The sequence below is a fragment of the Macrobrachium rosenbergii genome, chromosome 7, assembly GCF_040412425.1.
Source record: "Macrobrachium rosenbergii isolate ZJJX-2024 chromosome 7, ASM4041242v1, whole genome shotgun sequence".
Taxonomy (NCBI): domain Eukaryota; kingdom Metazoa; phylum Arthropoda; class Malacostraca; order Decapoda; family Palaemonidae; genus Macrobrachium; species Macrobrachium rosenbergii.
This window is the reverse complement of record NC_089747.1, coordinates 58,640,578-58,650,362: the sequence shown is the minus strand read 5'-3', so window position 1 is coordinate 58,650,362 and position 9,785 is coordinate 58,640,578.

Genomic DNA, 9,785 nt, shown 5'->3' with positions numbered 1-9,785 from the left:
GGCGACAGCAGGTTTTACCTGCCATCATGATTGCATTGAGTAATTCCTTGTATTCCAGAAGGAAATTACTTGTTTCTATGAGCAGTTGCTCCATCATTTCTGTTTGATGGATTTTAGCAATTTCTGATGAAACATTATGGAGGGCACTATTCACAAATTCTTTCAGCACTGTGATCATTTTCTGATTTTGATTGACATTTCCTATTACTTTATTATAGACAGTGCCCTGCTCAGAAGCCCAATTTTCAAGTTGTGCCACTCTTTCCTTTAGCCTTTCAACATTACCATCGGTCGCCACTCCAAAGAGATTGTGTAAAGCGACGCCTATAAAGGGTATAAGTGATCGCTTTACTACTTTCCTTGGCATAACACTATCGATGTCCCTCTGCAACTTGGAGAGCATGTCGTACAAATTTCTATCTTGGACACTTTGTAATCCTGCCTGTATCTGATTGCTCAGCTGGACTAACTGCTCTCTCTGATCGATAATGGAGTCCGTCTGGATCTTAACAATGGCTAGGTCCTGTATCATCTTAACCTTGCCATGCTCCTTGATGATGGCTCCCCTTCCTTAGTTGTACGAGTGAGTTCACAATTTGACTCACTGCCAACCACCACACAATCCATTTGCTGAAATAATGTTATCAAGCAGTAAAAATCTTATCAATTACATTTGTTTACCATTGCACTTGCCATTACCTTCTTCTCAAATTATACCTTGGGGTCATTGAAGATTCTATTTTATTATCTATCTTATCTTTATTGGACAAATCTTTTAACTGGGTAGACGACCAAGGTTCTGAATGAACTACTTTAATGTGGTTCCAATGTACAATGGATTCTTTCAAGGTAATTTCATGCATTAACTTGAATTTATTCAACTTCAAAACTTCTAAAACTCTATATGGACCTCGAAATTTTGGTGATACTTTAATATTAGGTCCTTCAAGAACATGATTGAGTACATAAACTTGTTGTCCTACCTTTAACGAGGGTATGGTGGATCTGTTATTGTAATACTTACTAGATTTTTATGTAACTCCTTTAATCTAGCCCTGGTGACTTTAACGGTCTCGTACGTACGTCTTGTCTTCCAAGCAATATAGTCCTCGTAGTTGTACGTACGTCTGGGTGGTGTGGCATCATCCAAAAGTGAATTTGGCATTCTCTTTTGGTAGCCATACAATAGGAAATGAGGAGTTTCTCCTATTGATTCATTTACTGTGTTGTTTAGAGTAAATTGTATGTCTTCGAGAGTCAAGTCCCAGTCTTCAGTGCTAGGGGTTACCAATGTTTTCAGAACATCCTTTATCTTGCGATTTGTTCTTTCTACTGCTCCATTTGAGCTTGGCTTATATGCTGTTATTTGACATTTCTGTATTTCATAAAAGTCACACAATTTTGTTAGAATGTCACTAGTAAATTCAGCAGCATTGTCTGAGAGCAAAACTTGAGGACATGAATGTCTGGTTATAATTCTAGACTTAAAGGCTTCTGCCACCGTTGATGCTTCTCTGTTTCTAGTTGGAACAATTTCTACGTATCTGGTCAAATAGTCAATGAAAACTAAAATCTGTTTATTTCCTCTGATGGTGTTCAGGAATGGACCTAAGAAATCCATTGTGACTACTTGAAAAGGATTTAATTCTGAAGGATACATTTCCAGAGGAGCCTTGACGTTGACATTCCCCTTATGTATATTACATAGGGTACAATTCTGAACAAATCGAGTAGCATCTTCACTACATCGAGGCCAAAAATAGTTTCTAGTGATTGTTCTACATGTTTTCTTAATTCCAGGATGTCCTGATAACTTGTATGAATGGGTTAGTTCTAAAACGTCTTGTATTAGTGTATTAGGAATGTACAAACGTGAACAAGCATTTGGTTCGTCTGAAGTCTTGTACAATAACCCATCTATCAATTGAAACTCTGAATTTTTCTCACCTTGCAAGAGGTTACCAATTACTTCCTTTATTCTAGAATCCTTTTGTTGTTCTTGACGAACTTTGTCTAAATCTAAGTCTGTGATTTGACAACTGAAGGCGAAATTATGAGTGGTAATTTGTTTCTCGTTCTCTTCTTGTGATCTAGATAAGGCGTCAGCTAATGTGTTATATCTACCAGGTATGTATCTAAATTCTGGGGCAAATTCTAATACGCTAACGAACCATCTATTGAACTTCATATTATTGGTAAAAGCCTTTTCTTGAAAAGATCACAAATGGGTTTATGATCTGTAAGAACATTAATTTTATGTCCTAGCAAAATGTGTCTAAATTTCTGTAATCCCCAGACTAATGCCAAACATTCCCTTTCTGTTGTACTGTAATTTTTTTCAGCTGCATTCAAAACTCTACTGGCATAGTATACAGTCCTCATCCTTGTTTTATCCTTTTGCATCAAGACGGCACCTAGTCCTGTACTTGAAGCATCACAGGCTAAGTAGAATTCCTTCTCGAAGTCTGGATAAACTAGATAGGATCTGTTATCAACATATCCTTTAGTGTTTTGAACGCTGCTTCCTGTTCATCTTTCCACTCATAGTTAGCATCTTTCCTAGTTAACTCAGTTAATGGTTTTGCTATGGTAGCAAATCCCTTTATGAAAGGTCGATAATATCCTACCATACCTAGGAATCTTCTTAGTGCCTTCAAATTTCTTGGGGCTGGATAGTCTACAATAGCCTTAATCTTTCCTTCTTGCATTTTCAAACCATGTTCACTGATAACATATCCTAGATATTCTAGAGATTTCTTCAGAAACTGACATTTCTTAATTTTTACCTTTAAACCGGCCTTTCTGAGCCTATCTAATACTAATTCTATTGTCTTGAAATGACTCTCTACATCCTTACTAGCAATTATTACATCATCAAGATAAACCGATACGTCTTCAACATCTCCCAAGATTTGCAGCATTAAACGTACAAACGTTAAAGGAGCTGAAGTAAGACCAAACGGCATTACCTCAAATTGCAAATGTTCTTTGTGAGTACTGAATGCCGTGAGATGCTTGGATTCTTCATCGAGAGGAACTTGCCAATATCCACTCAGTAAATCGAGGCTAGAAAAAACCTTGGCACCTCCTAATTGAGCTAGCATGTCACTAATGACTGGCATTGGCATTCTATCGGGGATGGTGTGGGAATTCAATTTACGGTAATCAATTACCATCCTCCATGTACCGTCTTTCTTTGGAACTAGCAGTAAAGGTGAATTATAAGGTGACTTAGAAGGTATTACAACTCCATCTTCCTTCATCTCTTCAACCATCTCGTCTACAATGGGTCTTTGACTTATTGGAAGTTTGTAGTTAGGTATATAAAAAGGTCTAGCACCATCTTCTATGACTATTTTGTGCTGCAGGACATCTGTCCTTCCTAACTTATCTCCTGTTACTGCTACAACACTCCTATATTTCTCTAATATCTGTAGTAACCTGTCCCTACAATGAGGAAAATCTGTATTATTTACTTCCCCTTCTAATTTAACTCTTGTGTCAGCTACAGAAACAAATGCTTTTTCACTTAGGGTTAGTAAAGGGTTAGTAATCACAATTCCCTTACAGAATTCTATGCCGGCATGCAATTCTAGTCTCTTGTCAGAATAATTATACACATAAGTCGTACAATTTCCACCATTAAGTCTTACTAGGAATTGTCCATTTTCACAAAGTCTGGTAAGTCTTCATTAACTAATAACACATCTGTATCACCTAGGTTTTTATCTGTTACAATTCTAAGACAAACCTTTGTCAGACCTTGTGGATGCAGTATAACGCTATTGTTTAATTTGAGTTTTACAAGATTATCATCGGCAGTACTAACTAAGCAGATCTCTTCTGCATTCTGTGCATCGGCAGTGTAACAGACATCAGTATCATCTGAACTTTCATCTTGTGGTATCACAGAACCTATCTCTGTCATTTTTAGGTTGCCTAACAGCAACACCTCATTGAGATACTTCTCTTCCGTATCTTCTCTTATTATTAAGTGACTACAATCTATTAGCGTGTCAGGATCGTCAGGTTGGGAAAAAGAACTAAGTTCTTCGGAGGTATCTACTTGTCGTGCACTTGAGTTATCAGGTTCATACCTGCTATCTGAGAATTCCTCCTGAGTGGCTTCTAGGCTTTTAAAAGTAGTTTGTCTATCTTCTCCTATTTCTTCTATCATTGAATTTCTACTCACTGTCCTACCCGGGTTAGCATTAAATTCTATTTCTATCTGTTGGATGTCTACTTCTTCAGATGAGGCTGTCTCAGGTAAAGTGATCAAGTTTATCTGAAACTGTTCCTCTTCTTCAAGAGAGCAAACATTTCCTCTATCAATTTCCTTGATAGTGATTCTTCCATTGCTACAATCTAGTGCAATTCCACATCTTTTCATAGCCTGAAGGAAAATAGAGCTTGAGCTGGAAAATATTTCTCTTCCAACACCACAAACTCTTCCCTATATTTCTTATTTAGAATTTCTATCTCTAAATTGACATTGCCTATAGCCCTTATTTGCTTTCCAGCGATCCCCTTTATGGTCCTATAGGATTCTCTCATTTGGGAAAGCTCACAACCTATATGTTTTGTTAAAGTGCCTTTATCTATGATACTTACAGTACTGCCTGTATCCAACAATATGGAACTCAGTACACCTTCTAAGTGTACTTGTATGATAGGCAACTCTTCCTGACACGTATTAAAATTCTTTACAGAAAACACTATTTCATTACTTGAGTAATGTCTGTTGGGGACACATCCTTATTCACTGTCACTATTTCTTTCTGTAAGGATGGACCTTTCTGCTGCACTCTCTGTGATTGTCACTGAGAATCCCCTTGATTTGGGTTACTGGGGAGGTATTTTGATTATTAGGCTGAGTACTTTGGTTATTTTGAGACCCTGAGAATTTCCCTGTTTGTTGTACCAACAGTTTTGGATCAAATGTCCTGTCTTATTGCAATTGAACACCATTTGTTTCTTCTACAATTCTGTGTTGTATGGTTGTTATAACCACAATTTCCACAACTTTGTCTCTGCCTATTGAACTGTGGCCTATTATTCCCTGAATTTTGGCCTTGACTAGCTCCCCTCTGTCCAGGAGTCCTGTTATTTCCACTGTTATTTCCATTAGTTCCAGTGGTATTCCCATTGTTACCTCTATTTGGCGGCCTACCTTGATTGTTTCTATTTGATTGATTAAATCTCCTATTGTTGTTCCCACCATTTCTATCAAACGAATTTCTATTTCCTGATACCTAGACCTAGCTTGCCCTGATTGGTTTCTATTGGACTGATTGCTATTATTTCTTGGGTTTCCACTAGCTACGGTTCCCGTAAAATCTGCACTACTACTTGATGAATTCTGTTTTACTTTCCTTTCTATGTACATCAAAGTTTGTACAATTCCATCATTTGGCTTCCTATCACAGTACTTCTTTAAGGCTACTCTTTCTTCCTTACCCAAAGCATCGTAGATTGGTCCTAATGACATATATCTAAGTACCTTGGATATACTAGCTAAATCTGTTTCATCATCATCAAATTCATCCTTCCTTCCAACAACAATTCCTACAGCTTTCATATCTGTCGTCACTCTATCTATAGCTTCTTCTACTCTAGTGGCTAAAACTAAGTGATTACCCTCATATTTCTGATGATGGAAAGTTCCTATGTTATACCATGGATCTTTCTGTGCTTCTGGTTGCCAAAATTGTAAGCACTGTTTCTTGAATTCGTTAAACAGAGTAATATTCCTAAAAAGTACTGAATGCAGAACTGTATGTGCATCACCATGTTCCATACTAACATACAAGAGTGCTTCATCTATTTTCTTTCTCTCATCTGTGATACCAGCAGCTGAAATTCTGCTTTCTGTGTCTGCTATCCATCGATTTACACCATATTCTTCTAATCTACTTTTATCTACATTACTTGGGTCTACCGTTCCACAAAATCTAGTGGCTTGGGTTATTACGGCGGCTTGCGCCATGTTGTTATTTCTAGGTACAACGGAAGTTATTGGGTTAGTGGTTACAACTGAAGGGTTAGGCGCACTCGGTAAACTAAGTGGGGGACCTTGACTACGAGAACGTCTGGGTCTAGTATTACTAGGATCAATTGGTCTAGAAAGTCGTTCAGGTACAGGTCTTAGGTTATATGGAGTCTGGTCTTCGCTTCTTGTCTGTTGCAGTCGGGCAATTACTTCATCCAAAGTGTTATTCATATTAATTCATAAAATATTCAATGATTCCAAGAATGAAAAATTGAAAAAAAAAAATTAATTTGAGAATCAGGTACTTACTTCAATTGCATGTTTGCTGAGTTGACTGTCTCCCTCTATACAAAAAAAATTCAAATTTTTCTTAACTCATTCCTTCATAGGACTCTCTCACAATCTGAAAAAGTCTGATATTAGTCTTATGTATACAATTGTTTGGGTTCCACTGCAAAATGCTGCGCCAAGTGTTTAACAATAAAATTTATTATGATAGAATTATTTAAACAGAATTGTCTCTATCACCAAGTGAACGAAAATTTCTATTTCGTAAAAAAATTACTAAATATGAGAAAAAAAAAAACTATTTCCTTCGTACAACAATAAGGAAATATTATTCAGAATATTATTCAAAAAAAATAATTTACTTAAATTATTTGTTTTTTAAAAAAAATTACTTGCGCACTGCAGGGAAAAAATAATCATATAAAAATTCCACGCACACAAAAAAATTTAATTACAGAGAAAAAAAATTCTCTTGATAATTCCCCGATACTAGGAATGAATGTTTACTATTCAATTAGCTTCGTGTTGCCTTGCACTTGAAGATCGCGCTGATTGCACTTGAGCGCAATTTGTCGTTAGCATCCAGCGACAATTTGGCACAGCTCGGCCGACTTCCAGTCCGTACTTGCTGAATTTGGCGAAGAAAAATTTGGAATCCCTTCCAAATTGTTGATTGAAGGCGTCACTTCCCTTTCGAGAGGCGGTTATCAACGCGTTGACTTCTAAACTTTATCGCCGTTCCGAATTCTTTCTCTCTTTCGTCTTCCGCTCTCATTCGTCGCCGTCGTCGTCACTGCTCTGCTACCGCTACTTTTCGCTAAGTCTCCCTTTTAGCGACCAAAAATTTTTGGAATTTTGTGTATTTAAGTCTGTACACGATAGAAAAGTTCACTGAACTGACGTAGATATAAGCGACTTTCATACGTCCGCCAACACAGTTTGTTTTGGTCTTCTCCGCTTCTGCGATCGGCGTAGTATAGGGCGAGTTGCTGATTCTTTCTTTCGTAAATTTCGTTTTCTTATAAAAATCACCGCTGTTCTATGCCGTGATTATTACTATTGTTCTTATTATGGTCATATATAATTATTAAACTGAATTTCTGGTTGATCTTATGCGAATGTTCGGAAGTTTCAAACTAGGCAGAGATTTACCGCTGTCAATTTTTCATTCCGATCGACGCAAAAAGATTCACTGCTTCTTGGAATATTTCGTTCTGCTTCGTTTCCCTTCTGCTACAGTGTTGATGTTGTATTGGTGTTTCTAGTGCTGAAGACCGTCTTGAGATTATTTGCGCTGTTAAATTGAGAGTTAGTTTTAGCGCTGTCACTGCTCAGTCTCTGTAAATTTCTCTAGGGCCGTGAACTTTAATGTTTTTCAAATGTGCGCTGGGCGAAATCCTCCGAAACTGCCACCAAATTATGTTATGCTTTGCAGTGTTGTTTAGTTTTTTTTTGTTTTGCGTTGCACCACTTTATGAATGACCGTGTCTTAGACTTTCTTGATAGTAACGCAGGGGACTCGGTAAGTTAGGTTGAAATTGTCTATTAATATTTTTCTATTTTTTTTCAGGAGGGGGTAAGTATTCACCGGGCACGGTTTTTCATAAGTTTTATTACACTAAAACAAATTCACATGGCCAGCCACACTGGACTTAGAAATTTCTTGATGTTAGAGAGGAGCGAGTGACACAATCCTACCCAATTTGGTTTTCAAGTAACTCTGGCTAAAAATTGATCAGAATGAACTCTGGACCTATGTTGAATAAAACTCCGCCTCCTTGAGGACGTCTACTTTACTCTTAATGGTTCAATCTTAACTCCCACTTTTAGCAAGGACAAATCAGGTCAATTTTGCTGACCTTTTCACTTCTTAGTCTATCCTCTAACTCCTCCTTCCTTTCCCACATCTTGGAGGTTTGTTATGGTTAGTCTTCAATTTACTTGGTCCCATGACTCATCATTTTAAACTATCAACATCGTCTCTCTCTCTCTCTCTCTTTCATAATCCTGATCAGTGAATCTCATACTTATTCACTGCATAACATATATATATATATATATATATGTGTGTGTGTGTGTGTGTGTGTGTGTGTGTGTATATATATATATATATATATATATATATATATATATATATATATATATATATATATATATATATATATATATATATATATATATATATATATACATACATATATATAGTATATATATATATACATACATATATATAGTATATATATATATATATATATATATATATATATATAGTATATATATATATATATATATATATATATATATATTATATATATATATATATATAATATATATATATATATTACGTTCTGGGGTCTAAGTTAAGTTAAGTATACCTTAGTTTAACCAGACCACTGAGCTGATTAACAGCTCTCCTAGGGCTGGCCCGAAGGATTACACTTATTTTACGTGGCCAAGAACCAGTTGGTTACCTAGCAACGGGACCTACAGCTTATCGTGGAATCCGAACCACATTATACCGAGAAATGAATTTCTATCACCAGAAATAAATTCCTCTAATTCTTCATTGGCCGGCCGGAGAATCGAACGCAAGCCCAGCAAAGTGCTAGCCGGGAACGATATCGACTCTGCTTGGGAAGATAAGAAGCTGAATTTAATTGAAGTCTGCCTTAAGGACCTCACCCATCGCTCAGTACGTAAGCAAAGGAGAAATGAATGATGGACATACCTTGTAATTACATTCAAAACACAAGAAAAGGGAAGGTCGCTAGGGAACCAGTGGTTGGATTAAATTACTGTATTCCATATACTTCAAATAAATCGAATTAATTTTGGCAGGCTTGCAATCCAGCAATTAATTGCACACCCAGTGTGCCACAACAATTATATTTACAAATGAAGTGGAATAAATCTGGCTAGGATACAGCCAAGCGAAGAGAGCACAGGAGTCTTAGAACAACAATTCAGTCACCGGTTTCCACAATGAAATGATAATTATGCAATGATAATGCGTGACAGAGCCGTAACACGTGGCTCTTTGGTTATGATGACTATCAAATTCAGAGGATATCTTGCAGGTGGCGAGACTAAGTTGACAAGGTTGCAGGCTGCAGAACACAAGGGGACAAGATAACCAGTATCTAAAAAGATTCCTGAATAAACATTCATATACATAAAAGATTCTCTCACTTGCAATACTTGATCACTATGGAGGGATGTATTACTCTAGATGTAATTGGCACGAATTTAACACCATGAGGATTGCTGTAAATTATCACTGAGCAAAATGAATTCAATAGTGGACATAAGTCATGGGGGGAAATGTTCATGCTAGGTTTGCAAGCAAAGGGGGTTTGTACTTGGGAGAATGGAAATTTGAAACGAGGAAAATGAGAGAATTCTAGTAAAAGAAACAGACACTGGGGTTAATTGCTAAATTCAGACCTACGGGTAACATCTGTGCCGAAACCTCGGTTGCAATGAGGTTGATCCACTTGGTCTATCCTTA